The following is a 12,740-nucleotide window of genomic DNA, read 5'->3' on the forward strand; positions in this document are numbered from 1 at the left end:
TCATGACCCCGCATGAATCAGACCTTGCGTAGTTCAAACAAAATGAAAGGTAACAGTAATGAGACATTTTTTTTTGGAATTATCAATTTTCATGATAAAACAAACTGGGTTTCAAAGGTTTAAAGATGACCTACAAACTTGAAGATCAAACAACCCGCATATTCTAATCAAAAGATTTACAAACTCAAAAACAAACGGCCAACTCCCTTTCTCCGTTTGACAAATGCAACCAAACGGTTATTTTTTGCAAATGTGGCCCCTTCCAAATTTCACATGAATTTTGAGGCCGGGGAGGATTATTTTATGACACTTTACAAACTTGTTCGTTCTTTTACGAAAATAGCCTTACGACAACTGAAAGATACTCTAAGGTTATTTTGGCAAGAACGGCTTAAGACGCTGCCAAAGCTGGCTCGACTTATTTTGACCAAAAACCCAAACGGTATTCACTTGACCGCTGACTCTTTGTTGTTTTTTTCAAATTACAATAAAAACCTGGTGTTGCAATCACGGCCCTTCAGCGCCTCAGGGACGAAGATTTTTAAGGCTATATGGGTCAACTGGACCAAAATCCTAAAAAAAGACCCAAGGTGGTTGTTTATACAAAGTCAGCCCTCCGGCGTCCCTTTCGGGAACATTCGGCTATTTTTTGACAAAACGGCATCACCCGACTTATTTATGACTCTTTTTATCATTTTTCAAAATAGAAAACTCAATATTGCAAACACGGCCTTTCAACGCCTCGGGGACGAAGATTTTTAAAGCTGTGTGGGTCAACTGGACCAAATTTTAAACATGACCCAAAATGTAGCTGTTTATGCAAAGTCAGCCTTCCGGCGTCCCTGTTGGGAACATTCGGCTATTTTTGACAAAACAGCATCACCCGACTTATTTATGACAAAATTAAAACTTTGACATGTTTTTTGTTTATTTATTTATTTTTGGTTATTTTAGCAAAAGAGGAGGTTGGACCCGATGAGGGTTGCCTACGTATCTCACATCCGGTGAGAATCAAACCGGCGTAGTTCGCCCCTCAGAAATAAAGCAAATAAGCTAACTCCTTTTTTTCCGAGAAAATACTTACAAAGAAGAGAGAAAATATTCCTGGATTTTTTTATTTTATTATTATATATATATATATATATTTGTTTATGAAAAGAAACGACAGCTAATATATATATATATATATTAACTTCTTTTCCCCTTTTTTTTGGAAAGTTCAAAAAATCTTCTAAAGAAAAAAGGAAATATTTTTGGACTATTACTGTGGATTTCTGAAAGAAATACTACAAAAGAAAAGAAAAAATATTTTTGAATTTTGAATTTTCTTTTGAACTTTTAAACAAATATTTGAATTTTGAGAGAGATTAAAAAGAAATATTTTTGTATTTTTTTTTATTTGAGGTCTAAAAGACTGAGTAATCAAATTTTTTTTTCTTTTTAATTTTTGGAATATGGTGGGCCGGAACCGAAGAGGTTTGCCTACGTATCTCACATCCGGTGAGAATCAGACCCGCGTAGTTCGGGCAATTAACTGAACTATTTTAAACTTTTTTTTCATTCATTTTTGGCAGCAAATATCAAAACCACTTTCAAAGCACGACTCTTTTCCTTTTCGATTTTGGGCATTTTCATAAATAAAAAAAAACTATTTTAAAAATAAGACCCTTTTTTTCATTTTCATTTTCCATGGCAAGACAAACTATTTTCCTTTTCTATTTTTTTGAAAACAAAACAGAACAACAATTTTTTTTCCTTTGCTTTTAGTAAAACAAATTAATACAACTTTTTTTTTTATTTTCTCAAAATTTCGGCAGAGTTCGACGGTATTTGGGCATTGTTTTTTTTTTTTCAAAAATAAACAATAAACTCCCTAACCACTATTTTTTTTTCAATTTCACAATATTCCTAATATTCAAAAACCGGTTAGCATGCGGGCGCGAGACAAATAAATGCACGGAAAACAAATAGGATGCATTATGATGGTCTTTTCATATCAGGTTGCTAGTCCTAGACGGACTCAACCCCTGTGTTGAGTCCCCTAAGTCAAATGCAACGTGATGCAAATAAGCCTTCCTACTAGGGATCTGGCATGAAGTCACGTTATTTTACGTTCAAAACCTAGGTCGGTGTTCTAGACAGTGTACCCGAGCGGACAACTCGAGTTGAGGAAGGAGCTCCTTTCCGGGAACCAAAAGACCAGCCGGCTTAGAAACTTTCCGAGCCTCTTTTATTTAGGGTATGACACTAACAGAATAGGGAGTCTTAACTAGTAAGCACATCCCCAGAGGTAAGAAGAGAAGGTTTCGGCACAGTTTATATGTACAGTTCAAATAATATCAAAGTAGTAAAAAACATCATTTTGCACATTTAGGCCAAAACATGTAATAAGATCAAATAATAAATAAAGCCAAATATAACAATTCATTTAAGCTCGAATTCTGAACCCTGGACCAGAGATTCTGGGTCAACTCCCCAGCGGAGTCGCCAGAGCTGTCGCACCTCCTTTTTCCATCCCCGTGAGGGGTGAAGGAGTTTTTTCCAATTAAAGGACAATCGAAACGGGATTTGTTTATTTATTTCAGAGTCGCCACTTGGGAGATTTAGGGTGTCACAAGTCACCAATTTTAATCCCGAATCGAGGAAAAGAATGACTCTGTATTACAGTCTGCGAACCAGAAATCCGAATAAGGAATTTTGTTAACCCGGGAGAAGGTGTTAGGCATTCCCGAGTTCCGTGGTTCTAGCACGGTCGCTCAACTGTTATATTCGGCTTGATTATCTGATATAATACATATTATAAACTTATGTGCAAATTTTATCCTTTAGCCGCTTTTATTATTTTTATTTATTGTTATTATTTTACGGAGAATTGCAACATTGTGAAAACGTATTTCAAACCACGTCGCAATCAATGCACCCGTGGTTATCGACACATTTCGACTCCGTTAAGATTTGGATTTGGGTTACATAAATACACACCCATATTTAAGAAAATAATTTGTTAAAGACGCGCCTAGAGCGACTAGCGTATTGTTGTTTTGGGAAAGGCCGTAAAATTTCACTAGACGACCAATTCCGATGTTCTAAATAATTAATGCATACATTTGTGAGGGCCCCGCAATCTACATATTTTACTAGGCGAGGCTCGTCTCATTTATTTTAAATGGACAAATCTTAAAGCAACTACATTTTTCTATTAAAATTAGTCTCTAAAATAAAGAAAGAAAATCCTAATTAATTACGAGTTTTTTTTATTTATTTATTTAAGAAAGCATGGCATACTAATTGCTAGATTAATACAAATATTGATGAAAAGGAATTTTACTCAAAAATTCGAAATTATAAATAAAATAAAAATTCGACAACTAATATTCAAAAGAATCAAATATAGCTAGATTAAAACTCGCATTGTTATAAAAAAAAACTATTGAGATTAATTATTCACAACCATTTGAAACTAGATTTAACCATAATTACTAATGCTTATTAGAAAGTTTATTAAACTTAAACGTTCTTCTAATCTTGTTTGAACTCAAATCGTGCCTTAATGCCTAATTCACGAAATTCAGTTTAAATTCATACCTTAGCTAAATTTAGCTACTTGCAATCGCTCCAAAAGAAAATAAAAATAGTGACAAATGATTTCGCGGTACAATTCTTCGAGTTTTCCGTGACATGTGTTGTTAGTCATTTATGGGTCTGTCCGTTTTGCATCTAGGCATTATCAAACAAAAATACAAAAATGCCTGTCGTTAAAAGAAAATTCACAAAAAATGTGTATGTGTGCATCGTTCATTCTCAGCTGTGAGCTAACCATTTTTATTTTTATTTTATTTGTTCATTTTTGTGTTTATCGTTGTGGGTATCACTCAATATGTGTGTAGGTTTATTTTAATTTTTACATTGTTTTAGGAATTTTTGTTTAATTTGAAAAAAAAAAAAAGAAAGAAAGCAAAAGAGTGAAGGAAAATCGGTTTGGGCCCAAAGAAATAAAACAATGCAGGCCCAAACAGACACTCGAGTCCAGTCCAAAACCGGCTGCCCAAGCAGCAATTCAAACGACGCCGTATAAGGGCGTTCGATCTGAGCCATCCGTCCAGGCCAATCCAACGGCTCAGGACCCCTTTCAACGACCCGTTTTCAAACCCCGACCCAATAACCAGTCTGACCCAACCCCCACTTAAACCAAACGACCTCGTTTAATGACCAAACGACCCCGTCTCATTTCTCAGGATCAGATCTAAGCCGTTGAGATCATCTGATCTAACGGCTCAGATCCAATCAGCCTCCCCGTATATAAGCCTCCTATCGTACCCCGCACCCCCTATACCAACCCCACCCTTCATCGTCCCCAAACCCAAATCTGAAACCCCCCGAACCCTAGCAGCCGCCCCAGTATCCCTCGCCATTAAAGCCGGCGGCATGAACGCCGATGACCGCCTCCTGAACACCCTAGGACCACCTCACTGTCCTGAACACGAATCCACTAACCACGAGCCTCGAATCACTTTCGTTCGTCTCGAATCTTCATTTGAAGATTTGAGTCGAACCCGGATCTATGCCAAACCATCCCATCTTCATACCAGACACTCCCCTGACCTTCCTCGTGACCAAACCAAACTTGGTTTGGTCCGAATCTACCCACAACTCCCTAAAAATCAGATCTGGAAATCCAGACTTTAGAACACATGCACCTGGGGAATCCGGCCGGTTTGGACATGGGTTTGAGGTCTAATAGACCTTAATCAAGGTGTTCTCATGTGAGAACACCCTGATTAAAGTTTGTTCGGCCTCAAGAGTTCGAAGTTGAGTCTGACTTGGGGTCCATTTTGATTTCAAACTTTGTCGGTAAGTTTTTCTTTCCCTTTTCGTTTATATCAACTGCTGATTAAGTCATTAGCATGCTTTGTGTTGATTGTTTGTTACTTTCTGATAGTTTCTTAAATTCTTTCATCTCTGTAAAGACCTTTTATTTGGTCGATTGTGTTCTGTGTATGATTTAAATGTATCCTATGATAAGCATGTCCGATTAGTATAGTCGTCGCATGAATAAACTTATATAGGTTCCCAGTAATTGAACACAAAATTGTCTGATGCCCTTTAGGTCCCCGAACGTATTGTTTATATGAGCGACTGATTATTACCTGCTATAATTAGTATAGTCGACTCGATAAATGTCGTTGATTAGTTTTCTATAACTAATGAATCGAATGAGCTAATAATGTCACATGACTAATTGAACGTTGCCACTAACTGAATGCCCCAGCATTGTTTAAAATGGTTTGTTTGCATTGTAAAAATGACTGGAAAGGTTCAGTCCAGGCAGCCTTGAATTTGAACTTTCATCAGTTCAAAACTGCCCTGATGCTGCAATAGGCAGGGCAGTAATAATCAAGGTTAAGCAGGGGCATTCTGGGGTGTTGAAAAAGACAAGAAAAGATTAGTATAAATGGGCTGACAAGTAGGGTACTAATTTAGGATTAAACTAATACCAATGGGGAACAAGACACAAGGGTATGAGGCTTAAATTGAATAATAAAAGGATGCCCATAACTCCTGATTAAACAAAACCAGGCGTGGCGGACAAAAGGGGCTGGCACCAAAGATGCTTAGGCATGGGCTTTAACAGGGTATGGGCAGGCTGCAAGTTGCAGCATGAGGGCAGCCTAGCTGCACCGAGTCTATGGCTTATAAATAGGCCATTTGAGAACTGAAAGAGGGCTGGACTTTTGGGAGTCTTCAGAAAGAAAAGAAAAAAACAAAACAAAAAGGCTGAAAGAAAAAAAACTTTAGTCTGAAGAGAGGTCTAGTGAGTCCCAAATCACAATAGCGTAAACACAAGGTAGTTTCCAATAGACATTGTAACCAAACACTGCCTGAAAGTTGTACAAGAGTGCATATTGGTCAAAGCTGTCTTGGCCAAGTTCTGTTGCTTGCATTGGCTGAGTTGTTTGTGGTTGTTGAACTGTTAGTTTTACTGCATTTGAACCCTCAGTTACTGCTGTTATTTCCTTACTCTTTCCTGGGATTGCTGGCTTGGTTTCGACTATCTGCTAATCCTTGTATTCTGGGAGACATTGTTGGTCATCTGTGGCTGTGGAAAACACTTGGTTTAGTTGGTTGTTGCTGTGTTGTTGTTGTGTGTCTGCTGCTGCTGTATTTACTGCATACTGCCCAGCTGATCATTCCTTTCTTCTTTTGTTCTCTATACCAGGTACACACCTAATACACTGTCAGATGTAATTGGAAAATTGAGGATGAATACAAAAATGAGAAAACCTGAAGAATGTCTTTTATACGTAGATTGTTGCAATAAATATCATGTAATGTAGAATGATTTTTATTCTGGTTTGGATGCTGGAAGTAGCTTGCACGCCTAGTTGATGTCAATATAGGGTATCGAATGATAGTTGTATATGTATGCTGTTAGATAAAAGTGGTCTCAATGAATTAGGTTGCATCTCAGATTTAGTTTACTTTGCCATATATGCTGTAATGTAGTCCAAGCATGAAATTTGTACACTGTAAATTAAGTTCTTTCCTTTCCAATAAATTGCCATATATAACTCTTAAAACCATGTTTCAGGAATAAGAACACAAATTCAGGGCCTCAACCTCATGAAGGTCGAGTCCAGGTCGAAGACAGACCAGGCAGGCCCGCATCGAGCGAGCAGTGGCCCAGGTCTGGCCAACCGCGCGTGGGCTGGATTTGGGCCCATGATTATTTGTTTGGCCGACTGTGCACGCAGCTTCGGTCCCGACTTTTTTTTTTTGTTAAGCATTTCCGAATTCCATTACAAACAGCTTGCAAGCATGTAATTAATTAGGACTATCTACTGTTTTCAATTGATAGAGACAAACACGACAAGAAACGTAGTTGCTATAGGATATCCTTTTAAAATAAGAACGAGATTAGCCTCGATGAAAATAAACAAAACGCGCAGATGCGGGGCCCTTGTTAAATGTATATTATTGAAGCATTTAGTTTCCTGGACGGGTTGTTTAGCAAATCTCACAACCCTCCTAAAATAACAACACGTTAGTCTCTTTAGGACACGCTTTAATAAACCTTACCTTCTTAAACTCGGGTGCACATTTATGTGACCCAAATCCAAATCTCGACGGATTCGAAATGTGTTTCTAATCACGGGTACATTGATTGTGACGTGGTTCGAGATGCATGTCCATGACGTTGCAAATTCATTAAAAAATAAGAACGAGACGAGCCTCGCCAAATAAAAATACAAATCGCGGGGCCCTCAGCAAATATTTGCCTTAAAAATTATTTGGACTTCGGGATGGACCGTTTAGTAAAATTCCACGGTCTTACCCAAAACAAATACGCTAGTTGCTTTAGGCGCGTCTTAAATAATTTATTTTTCATAAATGCGGGTGCACATTTATGTGACCCAAATCCAAATCTCAACCAAGTCGAAATATGTCAACGATCACGGGTGCATTGATGCAACGTGGTTCGAGATATGTTTTCACAACGTTGCAAGTCTTATAAAATAACAGTGAATGATAAAAGCGGTTAAAAGACAAAATTGGCACATAAGTTCACACTTGTATAAAAATCAGATAATCAAGCCGAATATAACAATTGAGCGACCGTGCTAGAACCACGGAACTCAGGAATGCCTAACACCTTCTCCCGGGTTAACAGAATTCCTTATCCGGATTTCTGGTGCGCAGACTGTAATATGGAGTCATTCTTTTCTTCGATTCGGGATTAAAATTGGTGACTTGGGACACCCTAAATCTCCCAAGTGGCGACTTTGAAATTAATAAACCAATCCCATTTCGATTGTCCTTTAATTGGAAAAACTCCATTGCACCCTCTCTGGTGCGGAAAAAGGAGGTGTGACACATACCTTAGCTAAATTTAGCTACTTGTTCACGATTAACCTACTGTTGATAATCTTAAAACCTTCATAACTAGTGAATTAACCCGTTTTGCCAAACTAATTCATTAAAGACTAACTTATGTAATTTTCTCTTATTCCAATTATTATTCAGTAATACATGAAATAGCCTAAATACAATCAATAAAAGGAACAACGAAAAGCGACATTAAAACTTCAAAATTCAATTCTTCATATGTATTCATGCTTCCACATTATTAGCTTGCAATAGCTAGTGTTACAATCGTGTACCTGATATTGGAAGCAAAAAAAAGGGAGATCAACAGAAATTCAGTAGCATACAACCCCAGCAACCCCAGCAATCAGTAACAACCAGCAACGAGAAACCAGCGACCGATTTTAAAATCAAGATAAAAATCCAGAAACACCGACAACAATCAACGGACAGAAGCCAAAGGAATCTTTTCAGATTTGAAAGACTAATTAATGTTCAACCCTTAATTTCTGAATCCGTATATCAGAATATTTAGATTGTATATCAGGTGTATACTACTCTCTCTTTTGATTTCCAGAATGTTTTTCTTTTTATTTTCTAAAGTCTTAATATTTTCAGGATTTTTCTCTCTCTTAAATATTCAACTCTTTTTTTTCTCTCTCCTCTTCTTTCTCCCCTCTTTTTTTTCTGTCTCTCCTAAAATCTGATCAAGTCTCTCCATTTTATCTCACATCTCAAACCCTTTAATCAATTAATAAAACAACCACTTTCTCCTACCAAACCCACTACTACATAAAAAATACAATTATTATTTATTTAAACAACTTTTCTTGAACCCCGCAATCTCACTATGTCTTATTCCCCACTTTGATTAAACAAATGCATTATTCCCCACCATTATGTCTTGTCCCCATGCTTATATTAAACAATTGCATTATTCCCCACCATTATATCTTGTCCCCCTCTTATTGATTATTTTAATATTATCTTAATCTTAATGGACAAAGCACTCAAAAATAAATATTTGTTCAGAATTTTAATTCAAAAAATACCCCTCTGACCTTACTGAAATTACCATTTTGACCCTGAAAATATTGTAATTTACCAATCTACCCCGTCAGCTATAACAAGTTCAATTAATCAATTCTAACCAAAATATAGCAGCTATAACCAATTCCTAATCAGATTTTATGAACAACTCAAACTAAATGATGAACAACAAAGAAACCACTGGAATTATTTTGATTGAACAATATTTTTTAACAACAAACCTATTTTCAGATTCAACACAATAACAAACAAATATATTCAAATCATTGAGCTCAAATTCAACTTAAACTTAAACAAAATAAATGAACAGATTCAAATTACTAAACTCAAATAATTAATTGATCTTCAAATTAAATCCAACAATGTTACAACAAATATGTATGATTCAAACTAAATAAAAAATTTACAAACCAAAACATAAACTCACATTAAATCACTAAATTAAAACGAACTTCAAACAAACAATAAACACGAATTAAATCTAAATTAAACAACAAAAATGGACGATTTAAGTGATTAAACTAACATATTTCTATATTACAACTAAATTCTTTTAAACAAATAAAAATAAACCGAAGAAGAAATAATTGATTGAATTTCAACTTGAATCTAACCACATTAAAATTAAACTAACAATTTCTTTTTGAATCTAACAACATTAAAATTAAACTAGCAATTTTCTTTTTGAATCTAACAACATTAAAATTAAACTAACAATTTCTTTTACAAAAATAAATAAAAACACATGAAACAAACTGAAAAACAATTAATTCAATCAACAAAATACGTGAACAAACACATGAATTAATTCAACAAAACATATGAACAAACTAGAAAGTTAATTCAACGATATACATGAACAAAACAAGAATCGAACATTTACCGATTTTAAATTCGAAAATATCAAAACAAAATACGGAAAACATGAAACTCAAACCTACTAACCAGATCAAAGCGACGATGAACTTGAATGAAAACAAATCTATCCGGAAACGATTATCGCACCAAAATCACTCGAATCTACCCGGAAACTTAAACAATGGACGAAGCTTCGCTGGAGGGGTGTTTGGCGACGACGAGAGCTGAAGCAGCAGCAACATGCTACTGCCACGCTGCTGAAACAGTAGCAGCACAGGAGCAGCAGCTTATGGAGAAGAAGAACGCAGCAGCAACAACACTGCTGGAGCAGCCATGGCTGCTCGTCGTAGCTGGACGCGGCCATGGGAGAAATGACGAGGCTGGAAGAAGCAGAAGCATCGGGCTAGAGCTTCAGTGATGCAGCTATGGCAGCAGCAACACAACGAAGAAGAAGCAACCATGGCAGCGACAGTGAAGCAGCAGCCAGCGACGAACGACGAAGAAGAAACAACCATTAGTTCGACGGGGAAGAAAGAAGCAGAAACAGCCAGCAGCGCTACAGTGAGCTAGAAGAAACAACAGCTATCAACGTGACGGAGAAGAAGAAGCAGCGAGGGGGCAGCCATGGATGCTTGAGCTCGAGCTAGAAAAAGATGGCGACGATGAAGACGGAAAAAGCGACAAACGAAGGAGATGGTGGTCGGTTGTTGCATGTGTGCGTGTGTATGTTGCTATGTGTGTGTTGTATATGTGTGTGTGTGTGTGTGTGTGTTGGAGAAGGAGAATGAGGCGGGGCAGCCATGGATGGCTTGCTTGGAGCTTAAGGAAGAAGAAGGAAAGAGAGGGGAGGCGGGTTTCAACAGTGAAAGAAAAAAAAATGTTAGGGTTTTTTTTTTTTTGAAAGATAGGGAAATAGGGGTGTTAGGTTATGGACTGGGTCGACCCGGTTTGAAATGGACCAGGTCGTAGGGAAAGGTTGGGTATATTTGGGCATGTGGTTCAAAATTGAAGAAGTGGCCAAATCCGATTTTCTTTGTATTTTTTGTTCTCTTTTCTTTTACTTCCTAATTAATAAAACTAAAAAAAATTCTAAATTAAGTTAATAAACTAAATTAACTTATCGAAAAATACTAATTAGCTCCAAATATAAATTATCGCACATAAAGATAGCAATTAACAATAAAATCGCACAATTAAACGTTAAATGCCAAAATGCGACGTACATTTTTTTTATGATTTTTTATTTTTCTAAAACAAACTTAAATAAATATTAAATGCAAAAAATGTGACATATTTTTATAATTTTTTATTAATTTAACCAAATAAACATTCACAGAAAAATACAAATAAGTATGCAAAAAATACTACAAAAATACAAAAAATTGCACACAAAGGAAAATTGTTTTATTTTGAATTTTTTGGGAGTAATTCTCATATAGGGCAAAAATCACGTGCTCACACTCATGTTCGGGGCGGATCTAGAGTATAATATATGGGTTCTGGGGAACCCAGTTATTTAACGACCCGATCGGTCATTTTGAGCTTTTGCACTTCGCTCGCCAGTTCTCGGGCATGACTAGCCCCGTGTGATGTATTATGACTTATGTAAATCGTCGATTTTGGTTTTCAGGGTAATTGGAATGGATTTGGAAGAACAGTTCTCAGTTTGAAGCTTAAAATTTGAAAGGTTTGACCAAGTCTTTGACTTTTATTACTCGATCTCGGATTTGAATTTTTATGATTGGATTAGCTCCGTTGGATGATTTGGGACTTAGGAGCGTGTTTGGAACGTAATTTGGAGTCACGTGGTAAATTTAGGCTTGAATTAACGAAATTGGAATTTTTGGCGCTTTCCAGTTGGTAGTGGAAATCTTACTATCGGGGTAGGAATGGAATTCCGGAAATTGGAGAAGGTCCGTAGTGTCATTTGTGACGTGTGTGCAAAATGGTCCGCGGCCGCGGTCATGAAGAATCCGCAGGGCCACTGGTCCAACTTCAGAAGCCTATATCTTTTGATCTACAAAGAATTTTAAGATGATTCAAAAATGAAAGTTGTAGCCCTTAGTCTCTAGTTTTTATATAGGTAAATAAATTATAATTCGGACATCTGTAAAGAAAGTTATGGCCAAAATACTAAGGACTGTCTATGCAGCCACCGGAAGTGCAGTCAGAGGTGCTTTACCGCGGTCAGCGGTGATGGGAATCCGAGAGGTGCACTATAAATACGAGATTTGGGATTTTATTTCATATTTGACCTAGAGAGCTTGGGCTTTGGCGATTTTTCGAGGGATTTTCCAGAAAACCATCGGGGTAAGTGATTCTAACTCAATTTTGGCTAAAATACATGATTATAATGTTGGATTCATCATTTGAGTAGAGATTTGGGATGAAAATTTGGAGAAAATTGTGGAACTTCATAAAATAAATTTTTGAGATTTAAAAGCCGATTCGAAGTCGGAATTGAGTGAACCTAGTATGGATAGTCTCCTAATTGAATGGGTTGTCGGATTTTGAGACTTTGTTCGGATTCTGAGACGTGGCCCGGAGGTCGGGTTTGAGCAATTTCGAGATTCTTGAGTTAATTGATTATTTCGCCTGGGCTTTATTCCTTTAGCGTATATTGATGATAATATACTGATTTTCGTTAGATTTGGAGCATTTGGAGGGCGATTCGAGAGACAAAGGCATCGTGGGCTAGAGTTTGGACCGGTTTGAGTAAGTAATGATTGTAAATGTTGTCCTGAGGGTATGAAACCCCGGATTTGATATCGTGTGCTACTTTGAGGTGACACACGCGCTAGATGACGAGCGTGGGGTCGTGCACCGTTGGGGATTATGACTTAGTCCGTCCCGTATGACTGTTAAGTCACGTAATTGATTGCAAACATGTGTTGATATCATTGTGTTTTGAAAAGTATTATCCTGTTTTGGGCTTTGTGCCAACTATTTTGGACCCTTAAGGGATTTTT

The sequence above is a fragment of the Nicotiana sylvestris genome, chromosome 7, assembly GCF_000393655.2.
Source record: "Nicotiana sylvestris chromosome 7, ASM39365v2, whole genome shotgun sequence".
Lineage (NCBI taxonomy): Eukaryota > Viridiplantae > Streptophyta > Magnoliopsida > Solanales > Solanaceae > Nicotiana > Nicotiana sylvestris.